General features: G+C 43.9%; 1 long non-coding RNA gene across 1 annotated transcript; it reads left to right on the top strand.

Annotated features, from left to right (window-relative positions):
• The first annotated feature begins 634 nt into the window (after positions 1-634).
• On the top strand, positions 635-3123 carry LOC137158294 (uncharacterized). Its single transcript, XR_010921350.1, has 2 exons — positions 635-770; positions 1973-3123. It is a non-coding gene; the product is annotated as an uncharacterized lncRNA (long non-coding RNA).
• The last annotated feature ends 17679 nt before the right edge of the window (positions 3124-20802 follow it).

The raw sequence follows: 20802 nt of genomic DNA, 5'->3' as shown, positions 1-20802 counted from the left end.
AGGCATCTAACTTTTGGGCATGGACCCAGGAGTAAGAGTTCTCAAGGGCCCACTGCTGCAGAACTTGTCCCCCTGCACGCTATGTTTGGTTGTGCCACAGTTTGTGTTTGACAATGTATGCTACAAAATTGCGGTGAGATCAGGGCCTTGGCCAGCCCCTAAGATTAAGCTCTCTAATAGCTCTTGTCCAACACCGCCTACAACAAATGAACTTCAGTGGTTCCCCACACAGAAAAAGGAGACCCGGAACTTCAAACAGGCCCAGCAGGAAAATGAATACAGGCATTGAAAAAGGCACCATGGGGAATTTTTTTTGTTAAGTCCCTATATTTCTCAAAGCCAGGCTGGTCTGTCGAGAGCTCATGCAGTTTCTCAATGTAAGGTTTGTCTACCAGCTTGATCCCTGATTAAGCACCAAGAGGCCCCACTCTCTCCCACCATATAATACTTTCTCTATGTCAGTTTCCTGCTATTTTCCCCTAACCAGATTTCTGAGCGTCTCCTCTTTCATCTGAGCTTTGCAAGGTGAGCACCCAGGCGTTAGCTTTATAGCCCCACTGCCTATCACAGCAGGGGGCTGGGCCTCCCAGGTGCATTTTATAAGAGAGGGAGCAAACGGCCCCCTCATGCCTCAGAGAATCAATGCTACTTAGGGTGGCCCCACCCTCCCACAACTGAACTTCTTGGGCAGGCCCCTCACTTCCTCTTCAGGCTGTGAAACCAATGGAGAGAGCGCTTGGGAGTCTGTCTGACTATATAACTACCTACAGGTTTGTAATCTGACCTTTCCATGGTAGTGTAATAGATTTGTATTCCTACCTGGCAGGTGAGGAGCAGATTCAGGTCCATCAGCAAAGAGGAGTGTTGCATGAGGAAGTTAACGAATGGTATCGCCTGTAAATGCTGCATGGACCAGCGGTGGTCTGCTAGCATCCCAGAGAACCAGCCAGTCCTCACTCACTGTGCCTAAGATATGGTGAGCTGTACAGACCCTCTTCCGGGATTGCTAGTCAGGAAACTAACACACACCCCTGAGCAGTGGACAGCCTGGAGCTGTATGAACTCCGGGCAGAGATGGTGCACAAACTAGCCCCTGCTGTAGCTGTGGCAAGTCTGGTGATAAACCTAAGGTAAAGGCACGAGAGGGAGCTGCTGGCCCATACTAGCGGGAATGCAGCCTGGGGAGAGGGGGTGGCACTCAAAGGTACTTAGGCACCTAAAACCTGGTTTTAGGCATGGCTGCGAATCCCAGAACTCCCACTCAGCTGCTGCCAAACCCCATCTGCACCTCAACTCATTCGGCACCTACATTTTCACTCTGGATACACTCACTGCAGCTTCATTCCAGAGCCAGGCACCTATCTCCTGCCTCAGCATCTGCCCTGCTGCCCCTAGATAGGCCCATCTCCCACCTCAGCCCCAGAGCAATGCACAGACCAGGAAAGATGGGCAGGGGGCTGCCCAAGCTGAGGGGGGTGATCCAGGGTGGGAGGAGGCGTTGTTAGCCTTCCCAAATAGCCTTTGGCCCAGTAGCTAGGGTGCTCACCCCAGCTGTGGGAGACTGCCCGTTCAAGTCCCCTGTCTCTAGAGAGGGAGAAGGGATTTGAATAGGGATCACCCCCTCTCCGGGGAGAGCCCTGCTCAGTCAGTAATGGAGTCATTGTGACTCTTTCACAGGCCCCATTAACAGTTAATTGTTCAGGTGTGTAATTAAAGAGGAACTCCTCTCAACAGGAGAGACTGAGGGAGCCCCGGGGGGAGACTATCCCATAGTCTAGTGGTGGGGGCCCTCCCCTGAGAGATGGCTGGGCCTGGTTCAAATCCCTGCCGCCCCCACACACACAGAGTGGAAACTTGAAAGTGGGGGTTTCCCACATCCTGGGTGACTACCTGGGCCACTAGGCTAACAGTCATAAAAGAGGGTCTCTTCCTTCCCCCGCCCAACCCATTTTGTTTTCTGTCCCACACACAGGTTAGACGCTGAATGCCTATCTTCCCTCCATCTGCAGATCACAAGTAGAGCGAGGGGCCTTCCTGCCGCCTGGACTGAGCTGCTGTGATGTTCTGGGGACCCCCGTATTGATAAGGGTGTCTGTCACCACCTGCCCCGTAATTCAGGCGGCCTTGGAGCCTCGCAGCTATGGTTCAGCTCCCAGACACCAATGCCCTGCCCACAAGCATAAGGCCTCGCCCTGGCCTGTTTACTCTGTGCAGGGAAACCAACAGCTCTTCCAGTCCCAAGTCTCCCCAAATCCATCTCCCTGAGTTCTTAAGTGCCAGACACTCTGACATTCCCCCTGGTTGGTCACCCCCAAGGCATGAAACCAGCCCCCCAGTTACCAGCTGACAGGCAGCAGTTTACACAGCAAAGCCCTGCTTGGGAGAAAAACAGTTTATTTAATAGAAAAACCAGCGATTCCAAGAGGAAATAAAAAAGGTGGAGCAAACTTATACAAGTTACACAGAAAATAAATAAAGATGCAGCCTCAGGCTTTACACGTGCATAGTAGATAAAATCCCTTTTCAGATACAAGTAACCTGTTGCCTCTGAGCAGCTTCCTAGGGTAGGCCCAGCTAGCGGGTGGGTCCAGTGTTTGACTGACAGTTTCCCACCCACAGGCTGTCCCTCAGAGTCTGGATGGATTTCACGTCTACCCTGTTTCCATGTTAAAAGGGTGTGCAGGGTTTTTTCTTCGGTCCCTACAAATATTCAAAGTGGGGGAATTCCCGGCTGCCCCAGTTCTCTATATACACAAGTACATACATTCAGAAGTGCAGCCTGCACACACGGCTCACCAGGATTGTTCCGTTTGGAATAAAAAAACCTTGCTCGATATACTTCCACAGTGTGACAAGCCAGCGTGCAACAGTTGGTTCCGTTGCTCATTCTTGGGGCCTGAATCTTCTGTCCTCGGAGTGTCTGGGCCCCGATTGTCACAGACCCCTATCTTAGAGAGCGGCTGAGCTTTGCACATACCTCTCTGATCAGCATCTCCTGTTTGCTGGCTTAGGTGGCTCTGAACCTAGCAGGCTGGCTGTAGGGGAGCCCTGTCTAAGGCAGTTGGCTGTCCCCATTCATTGTATAGGGAGCCTCGGTGCCTAAACCAGGCTTTGGGGATTGCATGTTGTTCCTGTGATTTTTCTAGATGCCTGAAATTTAGGAGCCAAAGTGCTCGGTGTTACAATGCCAAAGTCCCTTTGTGCATCCTGCCCAGCCTACTTGTGAAGGGCTTGAGTTGTGCAAAGTCACTTCTTTGTGCAACTTCTTGTTGCCACATAGAAAGCTGGCCAAAGACAGAGCCCCATACTCTGGTGCAGGGAGCCCCCATTTCTGTTTGTTGGACTGGGATCAAATAGACCTGAATACCCCTGCCTGCAACCCGAGGGCTCTGTCAGAGGCCCCCCCGCTAGGAGATCTCGACTTACACACACGGGATGGCTTGTTTACTTCTTCGGGCAATGAGGAAGTCCATTTACTAACCCTGAGAAGATCGTTAGCTCAAGACAGTACGTTGCTCTAAGCACCTCAGACACGTTACTGGCAGATGGGTGGGCAGCACCATAGGCAGGGAGAACATGTAGGTGCAGAGCTAGTTTTCTCCAGTGACCATTACTGTTCTGCTCAGCCTAGCTCAAGCATAACCACTGCTGGTTCTTCAGTCCCTACCTCATCCAAGACACTTACCTAAACCCATGTGATTCTTCTTTTAAAATGTAAACCACTAGCCTGGTAGCCAGATTACTGCCTGTGGAATCAGTCAGGCAAGCAGTCTCCACATGAACCCTGTTAGCGGGCCCAGAGACCTTACAGACCAAAATGAGGCCCTGAATATTACAATTATTCCATGGACCCAAGACCCAGAAAACCATTAGCCGCAGGAGAGAGCAGAGGCCGGTTTCGAAGAAGTCAGGATGTATTTCCTGGGCTCGCTCTCCGAATGCATGGTGTGTTCCTCTGGCTCGCTAGTGCCCTCTGCAGTTGTTTCACATTATTTCTGATTCTTTTATTGTTCATATGAAATATCGGTACAGCAAGAGGGTCCTCCTGACTCTAAAACAGGGCAGGACGCTGAGAGGGTGGGCAATGCCATGTGTTTCGTTTCCATTGCTTTGGGAAAGGCCGGAAAACTCCACATGGACCTGTATGCTTTGAGTTCCCTGCCTGACCCAGTCTGCTCTGCCTCAACCATTTCCCTCTCCAAATCCTCTGAGATCTTCCAAAAGGCCAGTAAAGCATCATCTGCCCCTTACAACAGCACTTCCTGTAAAAATGACATTACCTGTTCTGAGTCAGCACTTATCTTGGAAGAATGATCTCAAATGCTTCTGGATCAATGTCCTAACAGATAAAACACAAGCTGGAGTCTTAGGTGGTGTCTGCTACAGACCAGCAAATTACAGCAGGGAGCAGGATTTCTGCCTCTTTTCGTATAGTGCATAGGGGGGAAAACCTGCATAATCACAGAGGACGTCAATCTGAATGACATCTGCTCGAGGCTTCATGCTGCTTGGAATTTCCAAGCTTTATAGATGACAATTTCCTAACTTAAAAATTGTTGCAGACAACATGTGTAGGGACCAGGGCCTGGGCTGTCAAACCTAATGGTGAGATGCAGGAGCCTGGAACTGAAGCATCAGATGCCGAGCCAAACATCAGAACTGGAGACAGAGTCAGGAGTCAAGTCAAACCTCAGAACCAGAAGCAGAGTCAGGTGCCAAGCCTGGGGTCAAAGCCAGAGTCAGTGTCAGGGGTAGGGTGCAGGAGCCAGGGGCTTGGGATAAGGAGGAGAGGAACAGACTGGTAGGCAGGGCTCGGGAGTCAGACAAGTGGGCAGAGTCTGTAGGAGCAGCCAGCCAAGGATTCTGCTAGTTGCTCAGAAAACTTCCTGTGCCTCTTTCTGGTTTAAGTAGAGCTTCCCAGCCAATCAGAAGGGCTGGCCATCTCCCACAAAGGCAGGGCCTTTACAAGATAGCGTTTCACTGGCCTCTTCTCTAGTCGTTCACGTGAGCTGCTGAGTGGTAGCCATGCTCTGAGTGCTGCCTGAGGATGCTTAGGAAAACCACTTCCATTAGAGCATAAACCAGTCCATGCTCTCACTCAGAACTCACGCCTGCTTTTGGAAACTTGTAACAAGTCTTTTTGGTAGCATTTCCCCGTTCCTTGAGTTCATCAAGAAACAGACGCATCAAAACATAATTTGAAAGGCTTTTCTTGAAGGGTTTTTGACCCCATGGGAACAAGGTATTCCATTCAAAGATTTACAGCTGGAGCCAATCGAAAATGTTTGTGAAAATGTTGTCCCTGTTTATATCACAGATCCCTGGGTCTGGAGCTCTGGAACAGTCCTTGGGCAGATCCCTTCAGTGTGCCAAACCCCTTCCCCCAGGGTCTTCCTCTGTCACTACGGTAACCCATGTGGCTTCACTGCCTATTTAGACCGAACCTCAGAGCCTTCAGCACCCCTGTTTCTCGCAATGAGCTCCCTTCAGCAAGTCCACCCGAGTTGGACACTGGAAAGAGACTTGTATATTCAAAGGGAGCAGTGCATCCCCGTTTTCAAAGCAGTTGGCTTTATTAGATGGCTGGAACACAGCATAGAAAGTCCTTGGTTAGCACAGAGAGCAAAGTTGCAGCATGGTCCATCTTGGTCAGTCCTGAGCCCTCTGACTCGTCTTGTGTCCCAGTTCAGGAGAGACCCAGCTTCCAGCAGCCTGCTCTTAACAACACTGCACCTGGCTCTTCCTCAGTCTTTTGTCCTTATTCCCAAGCAAACGTTGCCACCTGGCCCTGCTCCTCAGCCCTTTGTTCTCCAGCTGGGCAAACATGGCTGGCTTTCTACAGAGAGTGGGCTATCCAAGGCCTTTAGCTTCTAGGTACCAAATGTCCAGGCGATTAGAGTGCCCCTTGTCTTCTTGGGCTCTCCTTGGACATAGGTCCCAGACGGCAGACAGCCAGGCATCAGTCACATCTGTGTCTCTGGTTCTCTGAAAAGAGTAAACAACCTTTTCCCACTGTGACATTACCCAGGGTACAATCTGAACCAATGAGCAGCTGCGTCCCCTCAGTTTTCCAACCTGGGTGTCTTTTATGCTGCTTTGCCGTGAGAGCTACCATTCCTGGCCTTGCTCACACAGCATCTAGCATGTAGATTACTCCCAGTTATACTGCATGAGTGATACAGCCAGTCACCCTGGAATTACACTGCAGAGCAACACCAGCAACTTCCCAGTCCCAGACTTTCCCCAGAACTCTGCATCTTGTACTGCCCAACTCTCTCCTGGACAATACAAGCGCATATAAAGTCCATCATTTTATTAATGGAAAATGATATGCACAAGTCCTGTTATCCCAAATGGAGCTTCCCAATCACTTCAGTCCAAACACACAGATCCAGATAAAACAATAAAGCAAGTGTATTAACTAAAGATTGATAGATTTTAAGTGATTACAAGTAATGAAGCATAAAAATCAAAATTGGTTACAAGAAAATAAAAATAAATCCCAACTAATACCTAACTTAACAAGCTAAGTGAATTCAAAAGCAAAGGTCTCTCTCACCACGATTCAATAGTCTTACTGGCTGAATCAGTCAGGATCCGTCACCCATCTGTTTCCTTTGTCCATCAAGTGGAGGAATAAAGGAGGAATCATTTGGGATGTCTGATCTCTCCTCTTTATAATTCTTTCTCTTTTTTGAGAATCATCTCCAGCTGAGGTTCAGAAGACAGAAAGTCTGAGTGGATGGGAACCCCCAGCTGTTTCTTTGTTTAGATGTAGATTTTAATCCACATCCTCTTTCCTGCCAAAGAATGGCCACTTAACCAGGTGACAGTCCATTTGATTTTGCAGGCACGTAGCTGAGGCGTTGGTTAGCCCTTTGTCTCTGGGGAACTGGTTTGTGACTGCTCCCTCCAGACTTGGAACATGTAGAGTAATACCGTACAGAGGAATCTTATAACTTTACATGCAATGTTGCCACACATATTTTACCAGGACAATAATGATCAGCAAATTATGAGTTTTCAAATGATACCTCACAAGGTGTACTTTGTACAAAATTTATCATAGATCTGTGAAAGGAGTAAAAATCGGGGTACAGACTGTCACACCCTCCACCTAGTTAACCATACAGAACATAGGGGAAACTGAGGCTCACACAGTATTAATACAAAATATTACAGAAAATTCTGAAATTTGTCAACCAGCTCTATTTCTAATGCAAATTCTAGAACAAAGAAGTTAAGCAGAGTTTGGAATCATTATCCAGCTCTGTGGGAAGCAGTTATGTCTAGTGGTTAGAGCCCTACACTAGCAATCAGGAGACCTGAGTTTTATTCTTTACTCTGCCATTGCCTTGCATTGGGCAAGTCACTTAACCTCTCCCTGTTCTGTTTTCCCCCTATTTAAAATGGGAATTGTAATACTTATTCAACTTCTTGAAGCTATACAGATGAAAAATGCTAGGTATTTATTTTTTATTTTATTATTGTTATTAACTGAACTGAAGAGAACTTCTGATTCCTTTGAGGTTTTGCTCTTTACTCACTACATTATCAATTTTCCCCCAATCTCAGCTAATCTAAAAAACAATTTGTACACATATCAGCTCAAATTCCTCTGAACAACAGAAGCTGGAGGCTACAACCAGAAACCACATCATGAATATGCAGCTATCTCAACTGCCATCTAGATGCAACCAACAACAAAAAGATAAAGTACATTAAATACCCACCTGCTGTCTTCATTCACTTGAAGATCTAATGATGTATAAATTTCACACTCACTTGTTGTATTACAATCCAATATTTATCTATATAAATTGAAAGTCATTTGTATTGACTGAGAATCAGTAGGAAAAAGACAGGAGTTTGGGGCTCTTTGATATTGGATGAGGAAACTGAATAAGATAACTTGCATTAAATTTCTAAAAAAAAATAAAGGAGATCAAGACCACTTGGAGGGAGAGAATGTTTTCCCTTTCCAAAGCATTTGGAGCTATGTTTTGGTGTCTTTCATGAGTTAAACACGCTTACGTTTAAATTAGAATACAGCCAGTGTAATCTGAGCAGAGATTACTCCATTATGGTCTGTTTTTTCAAGGGGCTTCGTTACAATGATTGAGAGGCCTTCAGTACCTGAAACATACATTAGTTAGTCTTTAATAATGTGAGGAATGGAGCTCTCTGACTCTCCTGTGTTGTCCTGCAAACTCAGTTTCATTCTGTTAAACTAGTTTACCAGCAGGGCCTTCTGGGATGTATCATTTGTATGATAAATTAAGCTGCTGTTTCTGAATCACGGCAAAAACTAAAACTGCAACAGGAAAAGTGTGTGTGTGTGTCTGTGTGTGTGTGTGTGTGTGTGTGTGTGTCTGTGCCTGTGCGCGCGTGCGTGCTTGCACGCACACACACGCACATGTGCACACATGCATGCCCAGGAAGGTTGGATGGGGGTGCATGTTAATCCTAGTAACTCAGCAAAATAAATCACCAACAAAACACCCTTTGTCAAGCAACAAATTTTTCAACTTTCTCTAAAACAGATGGTGCAGTGCTATCCTCTCCCCTTGTTATACCATTCACTAACCAGGAAGGTGTCCCCAGAGAGGCAGAGTAACTGGTTTACTCATTCACAGACGCTGTAGACTTTTCATTTTCTTGTGCATCTTCAGTGGATGGAATTTGTATTTTATCCGCGCAAGCAAATTTCACTTGTTTCTACAGGTTGGCCCTGCCAGTACATTGTGCACTTGCGGTGGTAGCGGAGTTAGACTGGGAATGCAATTCTTCAGGCTTTTCTTTCCACTAAACACACACTGGCAATAATTTAGAGCTGCCCTTTAAGCAAATGCTTGTTTGATCTATGACTATGAGCCATGTTCTCTCCTACACAGGCTTCTCCCAGACAGTGGGCGATAGTCAGTGGTTGTGACTTATGGAGTGTCCTGTTCATTGTTCTTTCAGAATGTGAGGGGCAGAGAGGTCGTTCCCCCAGATCAGAGTCTCTCTGTGATGCCTGGAGACCTCATCTCTTTCAAAACACCCTCTGTCTCCGGCAGCCTCTCTCTCTCTCCAGCAATGCTGTTACAGAAGAAGCCTTTAGCTAACTCCCCTGAGCCTGCACAGTAGCAGCTGCAGACAGATCAGCATTAACACCCGATCACATTTCTAATCAGAAATCTTTGGGGTAAATCCAGGGACCATGCTGTGAAGAGTGGCTGCTCTCCAGCCCCATTCCTACCTCCACATTCACACTGAGGCAGCCCAACAGCGTCTGGAAGGTTGCAGGCATGTGTTGGGAGGAGTAGGACATGGGGGAACCATGCTACAGAATCACAGCTTCAGATGCGCTTGTTTTGGCTCCTCTGGTCTGCTCCTGGAAGTAGAGAGCAGACAACATTGCCTCATCATGGGCCTGTTTCTCGTCTTATTTAAATGGTGTAAGTCAGATGACACTCCACTGAAGTCAGTGCTGTAACACCAGTGTACAACCAAGGAAAAACCAGAATCCAGATCCATGTTTCTAAACATTCAGACCTATATTTTTGAATGTGCCCATAAATATTGCATGTGCAAATGGTCAGGGTTCCACGTGCGTACAGGGATGTACACATGCCAAGTCCTGATCAGAGTATGAATTGGGTTATCGCATGTGTAAAAGAGAGTTTTCACACTGATAAAAACACAGACCTCAATCACTATCAACCAGTGAAGGTGATTTCCCCTACTACACAGAATATTGTTGGCAGTGTGCATTTTAATTTGCTAAATTCATTTTAACAGTGCACTGTGTTTACCTCAGACCAAATCTTTTGAGACCTTTTGGCTGTTTCTTGCCTTCTAGTAATTTTTCCAGTAAATCATTGTTTACAAAAATTTTTTTTTGAATGTTTCATTGCCTGACTTAAGGCATATTTAATGTATCAAAACAAGAAGAAGCTCTCCCAATTTTTCTCATGTCTGCATTTTATGCAAGACAGAGATGATTCACAAAGAAAGAAAGAAAGATACATTGGGAAATCATGAAAACCAGAAATTCATTTAACAGATTATTGGAGACTCCGCTGTACAATGATACATATAGAATAGGTTCATTTTCTTGCTTTTCTGAATCATTTACTTCAATGTGATAGAAACAACTATTTATTCCCTTTGTATTTATACCTGGAGATCAGGAAAATATCTTAAGTATTATTTCTTTTTAAAAATCAAATTCATGTTGGGTAATGGCAACCTCACCGGAGGTTTCCAGAAGTATTTTAATGCACTCTGGTGGAGGACAACACTAATCCAGACTCTCTTATACTAAATATTAAGAAATGTAAATGTTCACTCATTTCTAGTCCTGACATTGTTTTAAATTACATCATTTAGATATGTCCAGTGTAAGTTTTGTACCTGGAAAAATGCTTGGTTCAGATAACTTACCTACATTTGCCTTCCAAATCGCAAGCAGTCTAAAAATGCGTTGACCATGTTAGTAACTGCCATACAGATTACGGCAAAGTTGTCTCTTAACAAGAGAGGCGTCTAACTGCAGCCTCATATACCAAGACCACAGAACTCTAGGGGTGCATCGAGGCCATGCCCAAATTCTCATCTTGCCAATGGCTCCTATCCTGAGGGAGGATAAAACCAAAACCTGGCCACCCCAAGTTTGGGCCATTTGAAGTCCAGATCTGCATTCAAAGTTTTGCCACTTGAGCTCATCTCTAGTCCCAACAGGAGAAGATTTTTCTTTTATTGAAGGCTGTGCATGAAAACCCATTCTTGGCAGCAGGTTCACAGAATATCAACATGGAAAAACAGAATTTAAAGGGAGAATGCAGAAGGAGACAAAGGGGGAAAGATTTTGCATGGGAATCCCACTCATGAATGTCTGTTGTTAACCACAATGGCATTTGGAGGAGCAGAAGTTTTCTGAGACAGACCTACCTGTGGTCAGAGCAAAGTAAACCATGGAATTAAAGCAGAAAGAAATTGTCATGAGGGATGACTCCCCAGTCTTTATTTTTATTGTGATCTTAATTTAATGTGAATTTAACTGTCTGAAGGAAGATAGCTGGAGACAAAGATAATTTACTTCTGTGTCCTGTATTAAAAAGGAGATGAGAAGCAAAGATAAACATCAGATAATAGCGTTAGAATACATGCTAGAAGCTGGTTAATCCCCCTTGTACCAGGCCGTGGTATGTGTGTTCAGAACCAGGTTCATATAAGCTGTTTGCAAGGAACTTGAAACATATTAAAAGCAATATTAAAAGGATTAGTTCTGCCAAGATAATGTTAACTGCCCAGCTTCACAAGACTCTTACATTCAGTAAATTAAAGAGTGTTTATGATGTGATCTTATTATCCCTTTTGTGGTGTGTGTGTTGTGAATTTAAAATGATGCTGTGAGCATAGGGCTCAATGAGTAGTGATCAATGGCTCCATGTCTAGCTGGCCGCCGGTCACAAGCGGAGTGCCCCAGGGGTTCGTCCTGGGGCTGGTTTTGTTCAACATCTTCATTAATGATCTGGAGGATGGGGTAGATTGCACCCTCAGCAAGTTTGCAGATGACACTAAGCTAGGGGGAGTGGTAGATACCCTGGAGGCTAGCGATAGGATACAGAAGGATCTAAACAAATTGGAGATTGGGCCAAAAGAAATCTGATGAGGTTCAACAAGGACAAGTGCAGAGTCCTGCACTTAGGAAGGAAGAATCCCATGCACTGCTACAGACTGGGGACCGACGAGCTAGGCAGCAGTTCTGCAGAAAAGGACCTGGGGGTTACAGTGGATAAGAAGCTGGAGATGAGTCAGCAGTGTGCCCTGGTTGCCAAGAAGGCTAATGGCATATTGGGCTGCATTAGTAGGAGCATTGCCAGCAGATGGAGGGAAGTGATTATTCCCCTCTATTCGGCATTGGTGAGGCCGCATTTGGAGTATTGTGTCCAGTTTTGGGCCCCCCACTACAACAAAGATGTGGAGAAGTTGGAGAGAGTCCAGTGGAGAGCAACAAAAATGATGAGGGGGCTGGAGCACAAGACTTATAAGGAGAGGCTGAGGGAACTAGGTTTGTTTAGTCTGCAGAAGAGAAGAATGAGCGGGGATTTGATAGCAGCCTTTAACTACCTGAAAGGCGGTTCCAGGGAGGATGGAGCTAGGCTGTTATCAGTGGTGGCAGATGACAGAACAAGGAGCAACGGTCTCAAGTTGCAGTGTGGGGGAGGTCTAGGTAGGATATAAGGAAAAAGTTTTTCCCTAGGAGGGTGGTGAAGCACTGGAATGGGTTACCTAGGGAGGTGGTGGAATCTCCATCTTTAGAGGTTTTTAAGATGGGGCTTGACAAAGCCCTGGCTGGGATGATTTAGTTGCGGTTAGTCCTGCTTTGAGCAGGGGGCTGGACTAGACACCTCCTGAGGTCCCTTCCAACTCTATGATTCTATGTTCAGTTTGGTTCAGTAAAGGTGGTTGGATATCCAGCTATGCCATGACAGAAAAATCCTACAGAATTTAGGTATTTTGAGCCATCCTATAGAATTGAGAGCCAGGGACTGTCTCCCATTATTTAGTTGTATAGGATAATGGAACCCTGATCTCTAAGGCCTGTCATAAAATAATTACTAAAAATAATTTCCCTGATATAGAATTCTACTGAGAATTCTTGGAAAAAGCTTACTTCCCAGTACATTCGTTGTTTTTAGAGCAATCCAGATAGAACCCTGTTACCTTTATCTAGAAGCCTAACAGTTTCAGCTATAGGACTTTTCCTTAAAAGTAAATTGAACTTGACCAAATCCAGCTCTTCTTTTGCTCCAGGATGGATAAAATACATCACCATGGGATCAAGGTACCTGCACAACTAAAAACATCCTTGAATTTAGAAGTAGTTATAACTGCCATATTTTTAAGTAACATTTATAATCCAATTAGGTAAAATACTGAGTCCCAGCTGATCTCAACTGCCCTGGTAACAGACAGAGCGGCAGGCCAGTCAGATAGTCAGGCCCCAAGCCACATAGGGTTTTAGCATTAACAGCTTGAATTGCACCCAGAACCAGAGAGAGAGAGAGAGAGAGAACCACTGCAAGCAATGGGAAATCAGCGTAATAGTCTCGCTACAGCTCAAGTAGCCAGGTGCAAAGTCCACTAACTATGATAAACACTTCTATATGATCTTCAAGGCTTGTGAAGCACACAGCAGTAATCTAGTCTGGAGACCACAGAGGCATAGATAACTGTGATAAGGGAGAAATTATTACAATAGTGTTACCAGGCATAGGTAGGGGAAAGCTGATTTTGTCATCCAACTAGATCCAAGATCAGCCCTATGTATTGCACCTCTTTGACATGGAGTACCTGTCAGCATCAACTGAACTGAGCTACAGGTCACTCCATAGGTGAACTGTTGCTCACTCTTCCAGGTCCTGGTCTCAGCCAGGCACTGGAAGAGCAAAGAAATCATGTGTTCATTGAAAGAGAGACTTGGAGCAGCTGGCTAGCCACATACCATTGGTATCAGAAACCCAATGTGTAATACCTTCCACAGTGATTCATATGCACATTGAACAACGGGTGACAGGACAGAACCCTGAAGGAAGCCCTTAGGTCAGATGAGCATGGCCCAATATCACGGGCTGGGATCTCTCTCTAAGAGGAAAGAACAGAACCACTCATCAAGTTCTGGGTACCCCCAAGCAAAGCAAATAGGTGGGTCAATGACATCTCAGTCAATAGTATCAAAAGATGCTGGCGGATAGAATAGAATCAGCATAAACAGAAGCTCTGTCTCAGGCCATGCAGAGATGAAGGTTCAGGGCAGCCAAGGAACATATTGATTAGTGGTGGAAACAGGTAGCGGTATTGTAATACCAACACATTGTCATCTAGCAACTTATATAAAAGACATTTGGGAACTAGACTGAACTCTTAGATGAAATGGATTTATACAGCTTGGAATGAAATCTCTTACGGTGCCAATACCAAAATGAAAAAAACCATGGTTTTGCCATTTATTCCAAATTAAGTTAATAGACTGGTTTTACTAAGCTAAATCGGAGCCCATAGGGAAGGGGGAAGAGGGGAATCTACTGTTACACTGCAGTGTAGGGTTGTGCTTTAATGACATAGTGTAGCAAAAACAGAAATCTCATCCTAGGAAAGCATCTCCATATGCTTTTCATACAGAAGAAATTATTTCCACAGAGCAGTTACCATTCAAAGGCTCTGTCCAGCTGAACAAAAGAAAATCCCTTCACTGTTTTAGGATGCTGAGTAATGACACTTTGTTTGGACACTCTCCCTGGTATGTGCTATACACAAGAGGTAAATGCTTCCAGCAGGAGTTTTCAACACACAAAGTCTCCCCTCCGGACAGAACGAATGTTTTAGGTTTGGTGAAGTTGGTTTTTACTTTTATTTCATAGATTTTTTTATTTCTTTTTGAGAAGACATCAGGCTATATTAGCTTCCCATTCAAATAGCCAACAGTAGGTTCCCTTCAAATGTGAAAGGACTGAGTTAGCTCACAGTAGATTCATATTTTATGTGGTTTCATCTCAAAATTTGTGAAAAGCATTTGTCTAATAAAACTTCACACTAACAATGTGAAGAAAGAGCTATGTCTAAGTATTTATAGGGACTCCTCCAGTTGAAATCAGTGTAAGTGGCAGGTGTTCAGCAGGGTGACCAGCTAGCAAGTGTGAAAAATCAGGACGGGGGGTGGGAAGAAATAGGCACCTATATAAGACAAAGCCCTGAATCTCAGGACTGTCCTTGCAAAATCAGGACATTGGGTCATCCTAATGTTCAGAACCTTTGAAAATAGAAAATGAAATCTTTCTATTGGACATCCAAAATTAGCAGACAGTTCTGAAAATTTTGTCCTTAATCACCCAGTGCCTCACTTTACTCACCTTAAAATGCAGATGACACTCAGCTGGTTTTGTAACTAACATACACAATTTTCTTCCCTCCTCCCAACCCCCCCCCCATTTTTTTTTTTTTTTTTTTTTTTTTTTTTTTTTTTGCGCTGTCTCTGGTATTGTATCTAAGAGGATTACAACCTCTGGGGTGCACAGTTATTGTCCCATTCTTTCATTATGTTCTTTCACAAAAATAAATTTCTCCTACTCTTCGTAGCTTGCAGGCTAGTTGGAATCCACTCAAATCATTTTGTGCCTCTGGGCTGGCTTTACGAGGCTTATTATTAAAATGGTTACAAATCCTTGAAATCTCAACAGATGTTTGCAATGAATTTCAAAACATTTGCAAGAGAGACCAGCCTTCTGGAGTAATGACCATTTCCCTGAAAACAGTTTTCTCTGAAACCAAAGAGTAAATATCACCTCTTGACCAGATAATCTACTCTGGCTTCTGACTGGCACACTTACACTACGCAATGAACTGACGGGAGGTATCAGTGGTATTTTCACCCACAAACACATCTTGTGGAGGCCCAGCCACTGTTCCACCTGGGGACAGGTCACTCGCAGTTGGGAGGGTGCAGGAGGAAGATTGCTGTGAGAGGTATCTCTTGCCCCAGGGATCCCAGTTGTAAATTCATGGTGACATCATTTCAGAGTGGTTTCCTCATTACAGTGTGAAATTCCTCTCAAGGGAGAATCTGGACAGTAGCAGTTGGGGATGCTAACGCTTTGTCACACATGCTGCTAGGGGGGTTTGAGCCCAGGATGGCTGGGAAGCACTGCACAAGACACAAGAATCTAGCTGCTCTCAAGGGATGCATGGATTTGGGGGCCAAAGCCCTTCCTTATTTTGCAGACGCACCAACCCTGGGAACGAGCACCCTTGGACTGCGTTTCCTGGTCTCCTGCGTGGGAAGAGTTGACCCTCTTCATACTTATAATAAAGAAAAGTCCAACATGAAAATGTTTCCATGCTGAGAATATTTATATGTATTTATCAGATACCAAAATAAAGTTCATCTTCCTCTACTCTTCTCATCTGGGTCTTTTGACTTTTTAAAGATCTCAAATGCTTCTCCCATGAAGATTCTCTTACTGTTTGTATGTAATTCTGTAATCTATAGCCACATCATGTTCCTTATGTTAACCAGACCATACAGCAAACTGTAACTTAGTCACCTACCGTGAAGTTAATGAGCCTCTTCACGATCGAATTTCTTTGACTTGACTCTGATATTCCCAGGGAGGATTCACATTAGATACCCAGGCCTCAGGATACTAGAGCCATGAGAAACTCTCCCTCTTCTTTATCCCTGTAACACTTCCAGTTTGTCAGACTAAAGGACTGAGTAGCCTCTTCCTGCAAACGTAGAAGATTAGCAGAAATGGGAGTTCTCAGCAGCTGGGCTGACAGGCGAATATTCTATTCTATGTATGTGAGAGGTTATTCAGTCAGCTGAAATACAGAAGCACATTTTAAGCCCATTTTTCAGAAGCCTGCTACAGAAACAAGCACAGTTTTGACACTCCTGGAGCCCCCACTCTTGTTTATTTCAATTGTGAAGAGGTGTGGACACACAGCATTTGAAATTTAGGTTTGTTCAAAGGTGAACATAAGAACGGCCATAGTGGGTCAGAGCAATGGTCCATCTAGCCCAGTATCCTGTCTTCCGACAGTGGCCAATGCCAGGTGTTTCAGGAGGAATGAATAGAACAGGCAATCATCAAGTGATCCATCCCGGGTCACCCATTCCCAACTTCTGGTAAACAGAGGCTAGGGATGCTTCAGAGCATGGTTTTTTCATCCCTGCCCATCCTGGCTAATAGCCATTGACAGACCTCTCCATGAACGTACCTAGTTCTTTTTTAAACCCTTGGCTTTCTGGATTGCAGTGTATGTTGCCTTCCCACCCAGGAAGCTTTACAACAAAGATCTGATGCATCTGTCAGGTAACCATAAATATCAATGGTAGCCTACAAAACAACTATCAGCTGATCTGCAGGAAGAGTCTTGTGATGGAACGGTCCCTGCCTGCCGTGCCCTCCTGCGGCACAAGCAGTGTGTCTGCCTCAGTTTCCCCTTTCATTTCAGAGTCCCAGTAATTCCACTCAAGGTTTCCACATACAAATAGCCTTTGTCAGGGTTAATTTATTACAAAAGTCCCATGCATAAAAATCATAGCAAGAGTCCCACAAGCATAATTCAGAATTCCCCAGCACAGTCCCAAGAGCACAAATTTGTCTTTCAAGTCCTGACAGTCCATCAACACCATGTATGGCCCTGGCATCTCTCACCACACCCCAGCTCGGCAGCATGGTGCTGACATCTTTCCTCAGACCTCATTTCAGCCCTTCTCGCTGGGGTACTTCTTTGCACTTTTCCTTCCCAGGTATCATTCCAGCTCTTACCCGGGGACACTATTCGGCTCACGACTGTCTTTCCCCAGTTTTCAGCCCAATCTGGCCCTCCAGCTTCAGCTCTCTGACTCAGAGAGCCAGCAGGTATCTCAGTCTGCTGCATTCAGCTTTCAACCCTCTCTAGCTGTGGAAATGTGTAGGTAACCCCTCCTCCTCCCTGACTGCCTTCTGTTTTCTTCAGCCTGCTCTGGCTCCTCTGCCATCTGGGGAACCTTCGCTGTTCCCTCCATCAGGAGCATCCCCGCCTTGAAGCTTTCAACTCAGCTTTGCTTCTTCTGAACTCTCCCTCTCAGAGCTGTGGAGTCTCCCACTCAGAGGTCTGAATTCTCTTGCCTGTGAGCTGGCTCCCATTTATAACTCGCAGGGGCAGCCCCACCCTCCTCCAAACCAGGGCACACACACAGGAGAGCTAGGCAAATTTCTTTTACAGGGCCAGTTCCTCTGCAACAAGCCTTCAAAGCCAAAAGCAGCATTGTAACTGCTTTGTAATTAAAATCTAACTACACTGTGCAGTAAGTACATTTTGCATTAACTGTATTTTCAATGTTCACTACTTCACAATATTCAGTACTCCTGACTGTGTTTCCATTTGCTCGTGCAAATCAGAGAGGTTCTACTGTTCCCATTTCATACCAAGCAGACGCTATAATATATGTAGATTAAAGTCAGAAGGGACCATTAGATTGTCTAAAGTGAAAGGCCATAAAATTTAATCCAGTTACTCTTGTATAATTAGTACTAAGGGGAAAAAAACCAGCCACATGGCAGGAAAACTATTAAATTCAATTCATGCTCAGTCAGAATTCCCAGAAACTAGGAGTTATAGATCTTTAGTTGTAACAGATCCCCAGGAGGATCGGGTGTAGTAGGGAGAAAGATTCCAATTAAATAGGTTCCAGTGCCATACGTTTCAGAGAGCAACTGCCTAGACATACACTGGCACCTACACATTACCATGCAGTGTCTAGCTCATTACTGCAAGGGACTCTGGGATATTTCATGTATGAGGGATGTTGTCCAACTAAATTTTTTCACAGAAATAGATAATGCACAGCAAGACTGGGTAAATCATTATCAAGAGATGGCAAAAGTGATCATTATACCACTGCTTCAGCAAACTTGCAGAACAAACATGTGTTGCCATTATCTGTTCTATAGCGTTGCGCAGATAGTCTTGTGGTTTACAATAATGTAAATAATTGAATTGTAGCCAGAGCCAAATGGCAACTGGCCTGCATTATGTAAGAAATATCAGATGGTTGAGTGGATAAAGCAGTGGACTGAAACTCAAGAGACTTGGATTCAATTCTTCACCTCCTGTGTGACATCAGGCAAATCACTTAATCTATGTTGTGCCTCGGTTTCCCATCTGGAAGAAGGAAATAACATCTTCACTACCTCATCAGGTGTAGAGAGAGGATAAAATCCATTAACGATCGAGTTACTCAGGTACTACAGCAATGAAGTTATGTAAATTGATACACACAGGGCACATCTCTGAATAAGATCAAATCAGCTTGTTTGGCCATAAAATAAATCCTTTCAGGGACAGTTTATTGCTTACAAGCAAGATCCAAGGAAGGCAGAGAATTTTATCAACATAAATTCTAATCACCAAGGACATTTTGGATGCAGACCATGTTTTTAAAAAAATTTCTCATGTATGTCAGTTGTTGAAAGAAAATTATTTTTTCCAGGCCCAAGACATCCCTGCTAAACATACATGTGCATGCACACTCACACTCAATTTTTTGGAAACAGAGCACAGTCTGCCTTTTGAATTAGTGGCTGTTGCCTAAAGGTTCTCAAGATACTAGACAATTATTGTAAAAAGTTGTTTATCTTTCAAGCCTTTTTCTAGTACAAAGAAAGAAAGAAAGAAAGAAAATCCCATTATCTCAGGAAGTCTAGCAACCCAAGCACTTATTTAAAATCCAAAAGAATGCAATCCTCACCATAAGAGTCAAGCAAGAGGTGCTGGCCAATGCAGGAGCCCCCTCCACTGGCTCCATGAGGAATGGCAGTTAAAGTCAAATTCATAAGCTCTCTCCGAAGGCAAAGGAAAGGTGGGTGAGGAACATGTCCGACAGACAGTCCGGTAACCTTGACTCCCCCAACCGTTTCTAAGAGCACATACTATACGTGCAGACATTACACATTTAATATGCTAAAAGTACATCATCATTTGCCTGTGAAGAATATTAAACTGTCTTTTGTCTGAATTAGAAGCACACTTTTAAAGGGTAAATTGGTTAAGTTTACAATTAGTGAAGGAAAAAGATATATGCAAAGAAGCTCCATACACTCAAGTGTGTCAAATCCATGGCAGCGGCAGCAGCTGCTGCTCATAGCTTCTGACAGTCAGGTCTAAGGCTGGGCAAAAAATTTTACACTAAAATTTTTATACTAAATAGATAATAGATTTTTATATTAAATAGGTAATAGATGGAAGAATCTGGACTCAGATTACATGTTCTTATCTCCAGCCTAACATATTCAAATCTATCCATAACTAGTCACCAACACCAATATAATTATTAATAGAATGGTCTAGTCTTGGCTATTCTCAACTTCCTTCTCATTATGGCAGAAATTCTGCACATACTGCATATAGGTGGTCTAGGTAGTTAAACGAACAGTAACTGAATTTCAAGTCACACATTTTGGATCTATTCATATTCAAGCAGTTGTTTAAAAGGAAAAGTTGTTTGTTTTCTTGATGGCAAGAGAAAAGTCAAACTGTCATATAGGCTGGGAAGACATTGACCAAAAAAGCATTGGAAACATTGATTCCTTTGGAAATATAGCCATCTTATAATCTGGAGAAAAAAAATATAATTTAAAAATTAGTGTTGAAGTTTTCTAAAAACATTAAAAGAATCAGTTATACTCATTAGAACATTTCCAACTAATATATAAAGTCTTCTTGAGATGACATATTGATTTTTTGTGCAAGAAGATGTTATGCTGTTCTGTGATGGCTACTGCAGAAATTGCTGACGGATGCACTTGCTTATAGTTTAACATAAGACTGGTTTCTATACATTTTCATTCTCCACAGTTACTTCTTTTCTGTGTTTTCCAGCACGTGTTCGCTCCCTACTTTTAATGTTTGTTCTTTTTCTAATTAATCCAGATTCTTACATGATATTGCTATCTCAACACCAAGTCAGTCTATGGAGCTTCAGGATATGAAACTTTTACATAAAATGTTATATATATGTATGAATTAAAAACATTCAATTTAGATTTTAACTTATTTATCAGCTCTACTGATACTTGGTTAGATTTGCTGTTTTTTAATTATTTCAGTTTACCATAACTGTTCCCACACAGAAACACAGAAAATACAAGCTACTGCAGAATCTCCAATTGAAACTAATGACTGGGAGATTGAGTAACTTCTTACAAATTAATAAACTAACCGATGTGAAAAGTCAGCCATACTGTTTCATAAATGTAATTTGTTTTT

Source organism: Emydura macquarii, unplaced genomic scaffold (genome assembly GCF_026122565.2).
Source record: "Emydura macquarii macquarii isolate MOO-44397 ecotype Brisbane River unplaced genomic scaffold, CSIRO-AGI_Emac_v2 contig_1644, whole genome shotgun sequence".
NCBI classification, from domain to species: domain Eukaryota; kingdom Metazoa; phylum Chordata; order Testudines; family Chelidae; genus Emydura; species Emydura macquarii.
Note: the sequence above shows the minus strand (reverse complement) of the source record. Positions and strands in the feature narration are given on the sequence as shown.